Genomic DNA, 14,440 nt, shown 5'->3' on the forward strand with positions numbered 1-14,440 from the left:
TGATGAGTGGCTTTCTTGAAGACCACAAGAGAAAAATCAAAGTTCTATGCACCCAGCCCTGGCCACCACTCAAGACCTCATCTCTGGCAAAGACACTTACAAACTTGTCTTGGTTTGCACATGCACATGACTTTTACACTGGATTCATGGCCTTGGCTTGTGTTAAGACCACTCTTCTTAACCCAAATTGTGGGTATTTTCTCTAGTTCTATCCTGGAACTTTCTAGTGTTCTCCCTCTTAATACTGTCTAAACCCTTTCCCTCTTCATATGGAGGTCTTCCTTAGCTCCTCCAAAATACCCTTTCAGTCCCACCTGCTGCTACAATCTAGTGTTCCTAAGAAATCTGAATACTTATTGATTTCTCTTTTTTTTTTTTAATCTTACTTATAAAACCAGGTGTAGTGGCACACATCTTTAAAAGCACAACTCGAGAGGCAGAGGCAGGTGAGGAATCTGTGAGTTCAAAGCCAGTCTGGTCTATACATCAAGATCCAGGTCAGCCAGGGCTATGTAGAGAGAGCCTTAAAAAAAGAAAAGGAAAGGGAAAAAAAACAAAAAGACTTAAGTTTTATTCATTTCTATGTATGGGTGTTTTGTCTTCATGTATATCTACACACCACATTCATGCAGTAGTTATGGAGGAAAAAGGGTGACTTATCCCCTAGGACTGGAGTAACCGATGGTGGTAAACCACCATGTGGTGCTTGAAATCGAATCTGGTTCCTTTGAAGAGCAGCCAAGACTCAACCACTTAGCCATCTCTCCAGTCCCATATACTGAGTTCTTCCACTATTGCTTTAACCTGATCCTTCTGCTATTGTTTCAATTAACACTTAAAATTATCAGTCCACTACCAAATATAGTAGTAGTGTCAATTACCAACCCCACACACGTATTCTTAAGTCTCTACTGGGCCTCTTGGCTCTACATCCAGTACTTTTAACTCTTGCTAGAGGATAACCTATCCTCTATATTTCTATTCAGTTTGCTTTTGTTTTGTTAGAGACTCCTTTTGTAGCCCACGGCGTCCCTGATTTTACCTACAGGTGTGATCCAGACACCTGGTCCAATGTCTTAACACACTGAAACAGTACTAAGTAACCAAATTATCTCTGTTAACAGTATCACAGTCCTCAATCACCTTTATTCCATCACCATTACTGCCAACTTACATCCTCAATACTTCATACTTTGCCACAGCCTTATAAATGACTTCCAGTTATGTCTCCACCACAAAAGGAAAAGGCCTTAAGACTTCATTCTTAAAGCCTCTTCTTACTTCCCGCTCAACACTCATCAGTTAGAACAAAACTTCATCAGTGGTTCACCACTATATCTTAAGTCAAGTTAAAGCTCCTACGAGTTCCCCAATTACAGGCTATTCAACTGTTCAACAATTGTAGAATGGCTAAATACACTGTGGAATAGTAATATAGGAGACACCTAAGAAGGAATGAAAAATAAGCTACTGTTATATGCAACAGAAATGAATCTAACAGCCATAATTTTAAGCAAAAGAAAACAGACACAGAGGTATGACTGCATTTATATGAAATTCAAAGCCATACACAACTACTCTGTTACGACAGAGATTAGAATAATGACTGTGGTCTGGAGGACACATCTTCCTACTTGGAGGTGACACACAGGGAATTAACGGGTATGTAAGAAACGTTGGAAACCTTCTATATATTAAGTTAGGAGGTAGCCAGATAAATGGATATGCAAATAAATAAAAATAGTTTTAAAGCATACTACCCTGTGCCTTTAAGATGAGATTACCTTACTGGACATATTTCAATAAATAAAATAGTTTAAACCATTTCGGTCTGGATTTCAAGCTCTCCTTGCTACTGTTTTCTAGCTTTATTTCCTTTCATTCCTCAACACAAACCTTAATTTAAACCACCAAACCTCAAACACACCCAGGACTGCCATGTCTACCACCCTCATCATCTTGCCTATGCAGTCCCACCTACCCTTCACGTTCTAAGCTAAACACCAATTCTTCCACAAAGCCTGATCAAAACTGCCACATAATTTGTATCATAGACGAATGCATATACTTTATCCCTAAATTCCTGAAGAAAATAGATAGTGCATTCATAAACATAGATGCATCCTTTCATTGTCTACCATAAAACCTTGTACAGTGTAAGTACACAAGGATTCTTAAGTAAATTCTGCTAGTCCATCAAAAACACCCTGTAATCTACCCCTCCTTCTTATATCTTACTCATTGCTATTTCTATTCACAATCCATCCCAGTTTGCAAGTTTAAAAATCATACAAAAATAGTTAAACCCTTACTATATGAAAAAAAAATGTTGTAATGCATCCACTATGCTACCCAAAAATACAATCCAATTTCAGCTACTGCCATTTGAATGTTTCTAGTCACCCAGTCTCTCCGCTCCAATAATCCCATCCCATCCCCTCATCTCTAATCCTACTCTTACCTAACTCCAGCCCTTTGGAGCTTCGTCACAAGTCTCCTAACTGGTCTTCTCATCTCCTGCCTTACTGGACTACCCACTGCCCCAATGCTGTACTGCACATCTACTGTCAGATTGAACAAATAAGCCCAGGGACATAACTTCAGCAGTAAAGCATTTGGCTAGCATGTGCAAAGCCCCAGTTTCAATCCTTAGCACTAAAGGAAAAAAGATGAAAGTCTAATGTATATAGTTCTTGACTTAAATTCTCTTCTCAAAATTCCATAGCTATATATTAACGATGTATGTTAACATATTGTAATAATCAAAGTCCCACAACAACCCTGGTCAGAAAGGTACAATGGTTATCAATTTCCTGATAATAAAGAGCAGTGGTTTAAGAAAGGAAATAATTCTCTACAACAGTGGTTCTCAACCTTCCTAATGCTGTGACCCTTTAATACAGTTTCTCATGTAATGGTGGAAGCAAAAACTTATTCTGTTGCTACTTCATAACTGTGATTTGCAACTATTAGTTATGAATTGGAATGCAAATATCTGATATGCCACCCAAGGAGTCGTGATCCCACGGTTGAGAACCACTGCTCTACAATTATAAAATGTGTAAAGACAAAGACCAAGACAACAACCCAGCTTCTATTTGCTTACAAAGCACAACACTAACACACATATACAAACTACTTACTTAGCTTTCAGGTCACTCATAGTCTACCTAACTCAAACTAACTCTTCCTACTTTAAAATGTCATACGCCCAACTCATGAGTTGACCCCCTCTGCCCTTATAACTACTGGTTGTGATTATTTAGAAACTCATGAAATCCATTTCATGGATGATAATTAAGTTCTTACCCCAAATCCCTTAAGCTAGCTTTGCTTTCTTTGGTGGGGGGGGGAGTATTTTTCCTTTTAGATAATATCTGGACTGTGCATACTGGCACATGCCTTTCATCACAGCACTCAAGAAGCAGAGGCAGGTGGATCTCTGAATTCAAGACCTGGTCTACATAGTAAGCCAGGCCTACACATAATGAGACTCTGTCTTTAAAAAAAAAAAGGGGGGGGTGCTAGAGGAATGGCTCAGCAGCTACAGAGTACCGGCTGCTCTTCCAGATGACTTGGTGTCATCTCCGGCACCCATATGGCAGCTCCCAACTGTAACTCCAGCCCTAAGGGATCCAAAGCCCACATGCATGTACACATAAAATAAAATAACTCTTTTAAAAGAAGAATACATACTATTCAAGAGAATCCAACTTGGTAAAGAAGGTTCTGTGGCTGGAGAGATGGCTCAGTGGTTAAGAGCACTGACTACTCTTCCAGAGGTCCTGAGTTCAATGCCCAGCAACCACATGGTGGCTCACAGCCACCTATAATGAGACCTGGCGCCCCCTTCTGGCATGCGGGCACACATGGAAGGAATGCTGAACACATAATAAATAAATAAATCTTTAAAAAAAAAAAAAGAAGGTTCTGGCTGTGAATCTTTTGCTTTACATACACACATATTCATACATGTATGTATCAACTGATATGTACCTTGTGTTTCTTACTGTGAGTTATCATTTAAATAGACCTTAGATGTCTCATCTCTAACCTCTCAGGCTAAAATATTCTTTTTTAAATTATTTTATGTATTTATATCTTTTTTTTCTTTTTCTTTCTCCCCCTCCCTTTTGAGACAGGCTCTCTACGCAGCCCAGACTGACTTTGAACTCCCTATGTTAGTCAAACTGGCCTGGAAAGCTGGAGCCTCCTGCCCCTGCCTCTGCCTTCGGGTACTGGAATTACAGACCTGCACACCAATACCCCAGGCTTTAAAATCCCACTTCTGTGGCACTGCAATGCTGTCCCAGGTTTGTCTCAAGTCAAGTACATTCTTACAACTTCGGCAACAGTAGGTAATTTCTTATGGTACACTTTGCTGTTTATGGCTGTTTGTGAGCATCATGTATTTGTGCACAAGTCTAGCTCCCCCAGAATATAACTTCCAAAGGACTCATTCTCGGTGGCATCTTATAATGCTTTTGAATAGAATATACCTGATCTGTTAAATAAAAACCATCTTTCCATTTTCTGAAATCCTTATCTATAAATTACATGAATAATCTCTGATATAGTCCAAACTTTCTGTTAACTCTCAGGCTTCATGCAGTCTTACCATCTCTCTCCTCAAGCAACCCTCAAGCAATCCTCTGCCTCCCATCTTCCCCCCTTCTTACTAGACATGACTTAAAATCATTTCCTTCTTGCAGAACCACTTTTCCCCCAATTTGATTCTCTTCTACATTAATTCTAGTTCTCCAACATCTAAACCAAACTATCTCTCTTTTGGAGGCAGGGATGGGAAGTTGGTAGGTACACATCTCACTGTCACTCTAACTGGCCTGAAGCCTGCTACATGGACAAGGTTGCCCCTCAACCTACAGCAATCCTGCTTCTGTGGTTCTAGGATTACAGGCATGAGCCACCAGCCATATTGGACAATTTTATAGTTAACATATTTTTCAACTACATCTCCTCAAATTATGTTCACTCATTTCTATTGCACCCATTTTAATCAACCCCCTTAATTCTTGTTTGTATAAAAAGGCAAATTATACATAAATAAAACAAAAACTGAAAACAGAATTCAGTTCTCCTGAACTAGTTTCCCATTCACTGATTTATTCAACAGGCAAGTGTGTATCCACTGCACACACGCCCTCAGCCCTAGCTGTCCCATCTGCAATTCAGCCAGCAGCTCTGAGGAGTGTGCAGGAAAATGCCAGACTTGTGTTCTTCACTCACTAACCAAAGAATCTGCAAGACAGACTCAGAAAATAAACTAAAAGATATACTAGATAAAGATTGAAAAGACCCCACATTTGTTGCAGGGAGCTCAAAAATCTATCCAACATAAGACAATTCAGAAAGAAACAGACTAGTAGGAACAGCTAAGAGGGAACAGACAGAAGGTATTCAAACAGATCCATATGGTAGGCTCACTCTAAGGCTGTCCAAGAAACCTGGAGCCCTTTGGTCCCATTCTGAAACTCCTAAGGGCAACAGTTCTTAAACTTCCAAAAGCTGTGACTCTTTAATACAGCTCCTCATGTTCTGGTGACCCCCAACCATAAAATTATTTCATTGCTACTTCATAATTTTAATTTTGCTATTGTTACAAATCATAGTGTAAATACTTTTAGAGACTGAGGGTTCTGAAGGGGTTGTGACCCATAGGTTGAGAACCACTGCCATAGGGAGTTCCACAAACATCTAAACATCTTCTATCCTTTCCCAATACTATTAACAAATACTCCCAATACTCTGAACTCCAATGATACGTCAGTCTTCAAAACTCCATTGTCGCCATTGTCCAGCCAAGCATGGTGGCACACACCTTTGATCCCAGTACTTGGGAGGCAGAAGTAGGAGGATTGTTGTGAGTTCAAGGCCAGCCTGGTCTACAAAGAGTTCCAGAACAGTTAGGGCTACACAGTGAGACCCTGACTCAAAAAGTGCACACATGCACACACATGCACACACACAAGCTATCCCTTACATTTTTATTCAATCCACCCATCCACCCATCTGATTTTGCTCAAGTAACACTTAGAAGTGCCTCACTGTAAAGTGGTCACCATCTGCAAAATATTCCCAACTTCCTCTTTGAGAGTATTTTCGAAAACCAGTAAAGTCAACCAAGAAACTCATTTTTGTGCCTTTGACTAATTGAACCACTCTCTATTTTCTCTATTTAATACTGATTGGTCTTTATCACTTCTAAAAATCAAAACTTTGAGCAAAAAAGACTTGTCGGGAGTCAGAAAGATGACCCATCAAGTAATAACAATTGCCACCAAGCCTCAGTTTGATCTCTGGGATCCATATAGTAGAAGAAAAAAACCAGACTCTTCACAAGTTACCCTCTGATCTACACACACACGATAGATAGATAGATAGATAGATAGATAGATAGATAGATAGATAGATAGATAGATAGATAGATGTTTTTAAGAAAAATTGTCAACAATGAGGATACTCAAAATAGTATACTTTGTACTACTTTTAAATGTACCACCCTGAAAGAATTATGTACTCATAAGGACCACATCTCAAATATACTTTAGAAAAAACTTCCCCAAAAAGCATACAATAGATGTTCAGTAATAGTTGAATAAAGTAATGCTGGAGGTTGAAAGGTAATTCAGAAAAGGCATTCTACCAAAGGTCTGCACACTACCTGAAGATATTTAAAAGACCAATTTCAGGCTAGTGAGACATTCAGCAGGTAAAGGCATCTGCTGCCAAGCCTGTCAACCTAAGTTCAATCCCCAGAACCTATAATGTTGGAGAGAACTGTTGTCCTGTGACCTCCACATGCACTGTGGCATATACGCTCACATGCATATACACATGCATAAAATATTTTTATTGTTTCAGATTCCTGAAATCTTTGTTAGTGAATTGTTTCACACTTGGTATTCTCACCTAACAGAGGGGAGAAAAGATCTCATCTAATTTTTTTTTTATTTTTCTCTAAATGAATTAAATCAGATTGTTTGGCGCTCACACCATAGTTATGGCTGACCCAGAACTCAAAATCTTCCTGCCTCACCATACACCTCTTGGAGTACTCAAATTACAGACTTGGGTCATAATGCCTGGCTAAATCAGATTTTTTTTTGGGGGGGGGGGGTATGTGTGCATGTGTATATGGGTGTATACACACCCATATGTGAACACGTATGTGCTTGAAGGCCATAGCTGTTCTGCTCTCTCTGCCTTGAGACAAGGTCTCTCTCAATGAATCTGGAACAACTTAGCTATTTCTATCTCTGCCCACCCCCAAACCCAACCCTCTAACCTACACACAGTGCTGGAGTTACAGGCATAGGTGCAACCACTCTACCTTTTTCTATGGATCCTGGGGATTTAAACTCAAGTCCTCAAATGTTGCCCAGCAAGAGTTCTTACCCTCTGAGTTATCTCCTTAGTTCTTAAAACAAGGTTCTTAAAACAGAGAAAGCTAAGAAAATAGACCAAATTAAACCACCCTCAGATTAGAAGAAGCCCTTTGATCTCAACCCTTCAGTGTTTATGCAGGATTAGAGCTCCGATCTAATCCATTCCATCCCCTACCATGAATGTGAACACCCCTTTTGTCCTCCATGCTCTCAAACTCACATACCCACAGACATGCACTTGTGTTGGTTTGCTCATTGAGACAATGTATTGCTATGTAGCACTGGTTGATGGCCTGGAATTCACAGACATCCTCCTGCCTCTGCCTATTGAGTGTCTTGACTAAAGGTGTACACCAAAACACTCGGCTATATTCTTTTGTCTATAACACTCACCCAGTCAGTAATTTAATCAAGTGCCATCATTATTACTAACTCAACACTACCTTCTAGCTATCATTCAACAGGTATTTACTAAAAATCAAACTGTTAGCTGGCAGTGATGGCACAGGCCTTTAATACCAGCACTCAGGAGGCAGAGGTAGGCAGATCTCTGAGTTCCACGGCCACAAGGCTAGCCTGGTCTACAGAGTGAATTCCAGGACAGCCAAGGCTACACAGAGAAACCCTGCCTCAAAAAACAAAACAAAACAAAAACTGTTCAGTTTCCCCAAATATTATTTAATAAAGTCTCAGTTCTAGAACAGGTTACAATCTAGTTAGCATTTTCAAAGAGAAGGAAATATATAAATGAATATGCAAAGACGATGAAGCTAGCTCAGTGGCAGAGTCCTTGCCTAACATGCACAAGACCCCAGATGTAATCTGCAATACCAGAAAAATTTAAAGAGAACAATACGCATAAGAAATTAGAATATTCAGTATTCACATCTACATGTGAAAGAAATCTTGACATTAAGAATAAAAGAGGCTCCCAAGAAGCTTAGTTAGTAAATAAGATTTCCTAAAAGAAGTAGAACAGTACTTACTCCCCATATCTATGGTGCTGACCTTAACTCCATATACAAACTTTGAAAACAGACTCCATTCTTTTTTATTATTTTTATTCTATGTGTATACATGCACACACATGCCACTTGCATGTAGAGGTCAGAGGGCAATGTGCAGGAGTCAGCTCTCTCCTTCTACCATGTGAGTTCTGGGAACTAAACTCAGGTCATCAGACTTGGCAGCAAGAACTTTTACTAGCTGAGCCATCTCACCAGCCCTGACTCCATTCTTCTAAATGAGCATCATAGATTTGTCCACCATATGCTCCCACCAATCTATTATTTAACAAAATATGTGTTACAGTGAGGGGCCAGGGAAATGGCTCAGTGGGGAAAGGAGTTTGCTGCAAAGCCTGGTGACCTGAGTTTGATCCCACAGACCCACAAGGTAGAACTGACTCACTCAAATTGTCCTTCATACTTACATCATGGTGTGTGTGCATACATGCTGTGTGCGCATACACACAATAAATAAGTGCAATTTTAAAAAATGTTACAGCTAGACATAGTGGTGCATGCCTATAATCACACAAGACTGAAGCAGAGAGATTCTGAGACCTAAGTAAGCCTGGACAACTTTGCAAGTTCCCCGCCAGTCTAGAATGATTTAGCAAGGCCCTCTCCCCAATGAATTAATAAATGAACAAACAAACACTTCAGACATCTGGAATGAACAGTCAGGGTCATTTTAACACGTTCCCATGTTTCATTAGCTCTAACTCTCCAGAAGACTGCTAAAGAATACACAACCTGGTAGGCACCTCTTCCCCATCTCTAACCAGCAAACCTAATGTTGCAAAGACGCTGTTTCCTACAAGTCTTGTTTGGGTCCAAACCTCCCTTTATCATTTCACCCAACACTTCTACCTACTTTAACAAGCCCTCTTTAAAGTTAGAAGAGTTTAAAGTCTCTCTCTTTTTTCTAATTTTTATGTTATATGCATTGGTGTTTTGTCTAAATGTGTGTCTGTGTGAAGGTGTGAGAGTCCCTGGGACTGGAGTTACAGACAGGTGTGAGCTGCCATGTGGTGCTGGGAATTGAACCCTGGATATCTGGAAGAGCAGTCAGAAGAGCTGCGCCATCCCTCCAGCCCCTTAAAGGCTCTTCTAACACAATGGGCAAATCAAGAGATACAAACTCAAGCAAATAGTTTAAAGTTTCTAATTTGAGTTTTTAAGCCTCTAAAACTTAAGGCTTAGGTAGGGCCAGGGAGACGGCTAAGAGGGTAAATTACCTGCTTAATGATACTAGCCTGATGACCTGAGTTCATCCCTGGAGCCCACAGAAAGGTGAAGGAGAGAAATCAACTCGTGAAAGTTGTTCTCTGACCTCCACACATATTCACCCTGCTAGACATGTGCCCACACACACAACAAAATTGCTTTAATTTAAATAAAAATTAAATTTAAAATAAAAATTTTAATATCAAGACTTAGGCACATCATTTGAAAGTATTAAGCATCTAATAAGCAAAAATAACTAAAGATCAGAATGGAGGACAAAAAGAGAAAATGTCATCCATTGCACTCAGGGAACACTGACTTCTCTAGTCATTCTCCAAAGTGGTGATGTCATTTTGTAAAGAGAGACATGATGGAGCAGAGCATGGTGGCATACATCTGCAATCCTGGCACCTGGGAGAAGAGGACCCTGAGGCCACCCTGGGCTACCTAAACCAAACAGAAATGATAAAAGCATACCAACTACTTAGAGCTGGAGAAAACCACGAACTACAAAAATATTAAAGCTTAAAAGTAGCACAACTGTGTGGGAGAACACAAGGTAGCAGAGAGATAAATATTATATACATAATATTTCACACATTATATACATGTGTGAAAATGCCATAAAGTGACCCATTATTTTGTACAAAGTGTGGTTTGGTTTTGGGGGGGGGGGTTTTTTGCTGTTTTTTTTTTTATTTTTTGTTTTTCTGAGACAGGGTTTCTCTGTTAGCAGTCCTGGGTGTCCTGGAACTCGCTTTTGTAGACCAGGCTGAACTCAAACTCACTGATATCCGCCTGCCTCTGCATCCCAAGTGCTGGGATTAAAGACCCGTGTCACCACAACCTGGTCGTGTTCATTTTCTTAAGGTGTAAGACAAGAACAGGGTTAAGAAAACAGTGGGCTGGAGTTGTAGCTCAGTTTACTCAGTTTGTGTTGTTTACCCAGCAGGCAAAAAGTCTTGGATTCAGCAAGCAGTGGTGGCACACACATTTAATCCCAGCACTCAGGAGGCAGAGGCAGGTGGGTCTCTATGAGTTTGGGGCCAGCCTGGTCAAGAGAGCAAGTTCCAGGACAGCCAAGGCTACACAGAGAAACTATGTTTCAAAAAAAAATCAAATAAATAAATAGAGTCCTAGGTTTAATTACCAGCACTTCACACACTAGATGTAGATGCTTTTCATGTCAGAACTTAAGGAGGCAAAAGGTTCAGAAAGTCATGGTCACCTTCCCTACATGAAGCCCCTGTCCCGGGAACAATGGAATGGATCTGTTGAGTTTGGGAGCAGGGTCAGCACAGCAGGTAGCAGTCTCTGGAAAGAAAAACTGCAACGACAGAGTTTGCTTTTCACTGCTGGTCCCTTCAGAACAATCTTTAAATTACATACATATTCATATTATTTGCATAAGGAAAACGACGTACTATATTTAGGTGTATTGTAGTAAAAGAATTGACAATATACAGCACTAGTGAGGGGAATGAGCCTCTCTCACAATAACGACAATAAAAATAGGTACATCATATCAAGTCAGCCCTTTTTAAAAGTGACCAAATCAAGTTGGAAAACAACCCATTCATTAAAAAAGCGCTTCTTCCAAAGGACCCAAGTTCAGTTCCTAGCATTCATGTCAGACAGCTCAAAACTACCTGTCATGCCAGCTCCAGGACATAGAACATTCTCTTCTAGCCTCCTTGGGAACCCCCACATCCAAGGCATATATTCACACAAACACACACATACAAATAAAAATAAAATCTTTAATAGCAAATCTAAATGTGCTAACAGGAAATTTTCCAAGTTTTTCAAGACAAATCCTGAATATTTCTATTAAAAAAAAATTGTAATGGAAGAAACCTCCTCCCCCACCTTAAGTAGCATCTTAGTTAGAGAAATGAAATCTTTCCTAAAAGAATGTGGGGTAAGAGTTTCCCATTTCTCTCCCAAACTTTCCTTCAACTTCCAGAAAAAAAATGTCACATTGAACACACTTATCCTCTCTTCAGTTGAAGTAGTATTACAACATATTATGGATGTAATTCCTCTTAACAATAAAAGATAAATACTATTCTGGTAGATCTTAAGACACTGACCTAGCCACGTAGTGGTGCATGCTTTAATCCCAACACTCAGGAGGCAGAGGCAGGTGGATCTCCGAGTTTGAGTACAACCTGGTTTACAAAGTGAGTTCCAGGACGGCAAGAACTAGGGTTTCAACAGCAACAAAAAAGACAAGACACTGTCCTCGCCCAATGTTCCTTCTTGAAAATCAGGTCTAGTGTGCACTCAGGAAATGCAACAGAAAGAACCTGGTTTCCTAACATAGAGATGCTAACTGTCCCTTCTCACCAGACCTGGACTCATCCTGTCACTTCAAGTTTCCTTAGACATCAAGATTAACTACTCTTGACCTCCTTATAACTCAGATCAACACAGATAACATACAGCCTCCATTCTGCAAGCCTACATTTTGCCGGCAGATGTTATTTTCTTCAGTTAACACCATGCCTCGGTGACAGAGTACATCCAGAATTGTGAAAGGAGCAGGATCTCCCGCCAACCCAAGGTATAAAACCAAGCCAACTAGACTCCTTTGGGCTACAAATGGAGCCCCCAAACACGGGACTACCATGCACCAACTCTCAACACGCACAATTATCATCTTGTGTCCTGCAACCTAGGCTGAAATATGGCACGGCTCTTCTGGAACCGTGGAAGCTAGGGAGCGAAGAAGAACACCTCCAGGCCAAGTAATTCCTATTCCCGTGTCTGCCCAGGATGGTGTTCAGCCAGCCTCCGGTAAGTGACAATACTCCAAACCTGCTAAAATTCTAAACTCCATGGCCTCAAGAATCCCCACAGGCCCGGCGGTTTCTCAAGGTCTCTTCCCAAGATCTTCAGTTCAGTAGTGCGGCACTAAAATGTCTCAAGTCAACCTACAGACTAAGTGACTGATTCTCAATGACCCCCAACCACAGCGGGGACCCGCACTTACCGGATGTCATCTACTGAAGAGCCCAAACAGGTTCCGAACTAGGCCACTCTGGCCCATCTGGAATAACTCTTTAGACCTTGGGCCAGCATTGATAATTATGCTACATCTGTCGATGCTATTATGCATTCCCTGCACCTTCTCTAATATTTCGCACTCCCCTGGCTTCAAATGCTCTCCCTTCTATCCTCAGAAACTACTCTATGCCTTTCTTTCCTTGCCTCGGAAACGCTTCGATTCTTTCCATAAAGAAACACCTAATATATCTGCACAATGAACACCCCCAGAATCCTCAAGACTGCTCCACAGCCACCCCCGGCATTCCTCCACCTATCCGGTATCTTCCCTCCGGCCCCTTTCTCCCCTTTCGCACTCCCACTATGCTTCCTGCAAGCAATCCCCTTTCTCCAGCCCCTGCCCTTCCCTGCAGCCAAAGAGCACACCGAGGCAGTAGCGGCGACCGAGGCCTGCGGTGCATAAAGCACTGCACCAAGACGGCGGAGAGCCCTGGGGTCTGGCCGGCCTCCTCGCCCACAGCCTGGCACCCCGAGGCCTCCCCGCAAGCATCCCACCTCCTTCCTACCCGACACCGGCCGCAGGCCTCGGAGGCCGCCAGCTCGCCTCCACCGCCCCCGTCATTCTCCGTTCTCCAAGCCCCGACCCACCATCCTCGCCCCGCTTCCTCGCGTCCCCCAGCCCCGCGCTCCCGCGGCCTGCACCCGCCGCTTCCCGGGCCGCCCCCGGATGGCCCGCAGCTCCCGCGGGTCAGGCCGCCACCGCCGCGCTCCCCCCCCCCCGCGCGCCGCCCCCTCCCCTCCCCCGCCCTCCCGGGCCCAGGCCTGCCAGGCCGAGCGTTTACCGCGGGCTGGCGCCGAGGCGCGCGGTCACCGACTGCAGGCGGCGGCGGCTCCGACCTTCCCACGGGCCCGGCAAGGAGGGCGAGGGGGAGGGGAGAGAACTTTTGCTGTGGCAGCTCCGGCGACAGCTCCCACCCCTGCGCCTTTCTCCTCTTCCTCCCCCTCCTCCTCCTCCTCTTCCTCCTTCTCTTCCTCCTCCCAGAGCAGTCGAGAGGCAGACATGGCGCGGCTAGAGCGCCGCCGCGGTCGCCGCCGCTGCCGGCGCGGTGCATTGTGGGAAGCCCCGCACACAGGAAGCGCTCCGGGCCGCCCGCCCTCGCCTGGCGCGGAGTTCTGGCTGCGAGACCCAGCGTGGCTCTGATTCCGGCGCCTGCGTGTCAGTCGCGCAGCGTGACCGGGGAAGCTGGCTCCGCGTCGCGGTTGCCCGTGATGGGCCTTGAAGGAAGATGCTTTGAAGTAGATCGGAGCCGAGAAAGCTCCTGAGAGAAACGTGCACCCCTTGAGGCTCTGTGCGTAGCTGGCGCCCTGAGAAGTGAGGAATGGGGATTAATAGCGGTCCGGGCCCAGGGATGTAGAAGGGGTGGGAACGTAGTGGAAAGGTTCGGCCAGAATTTCTTGGATCTTTCCTTTATCCTCTTACCTAACTAGCCTCTCCTCTGCGACCCCAAGTGTCACCTTTTCCGGAAGATGCAACCCTGTACCCTTGAAAGTAGAAAACCTTGTTGGAGTCTACAAACCGTAAAGCAGGATGTGGGCACCGTGAAAAAAACAAGAGACCCCATTCAAGACTTTCTTGGGCCCAAACCTCGTTCTGCGGACCAACAAAGAATGCATGGTTATGATCTGTAAAGATTGCTCAGTTGTCCTGTCTTTTGGAGACCCTTTGGTGACCTTCACTAAATCGTGTCCTCCCTCTACTAACATCAGGTCCCTGCTTGCCTGCAAAGTTCCTCA

At 43.1% G+C, this 14,440-nt stretch overlaps 1 protein-coding gene across 2 annotated transcripts in view; it reads right to left on the minus strand.

Annotated features, from left to right (window-relative positions):
- Positions 1 to 13,694, minus strand: part of Znf148 (zinc finger protein 148) — a 127,460-nt gene extending 113,766 nt beyond the window's left edge. Inside the window, exon 1 of one of the 2 annotated variants that reach the window (XM_085685482.2) lies at positions 13,489 to 13,694. The gene's annotated coding sequence lies outside the window, so the exon portion shown is untranslated. Of the gene's footprint in view, positions 1 to 12,632; positions 12,966 to 13,488 lie in introns of those variants that run through there. The other variant, XM_048454097.3, reaches the window with a different exon arrangement.
- Positions 13,695 to 14,440: the final 746 nt, after the last annotated feature.

Source organism: Myodes glareolus, chromosome 2, assembly GCF_982192425.1.
Source record: "Myodes glareolus chromosome 2, mMyoGla1.1, whole genome shotgun sequence".
Lineage (NCBI taxonomy): Eukaryota > Metazoa > Chordata > Mammalia > Rodentia > Cricetidae > Myodes > Myodes glareolus.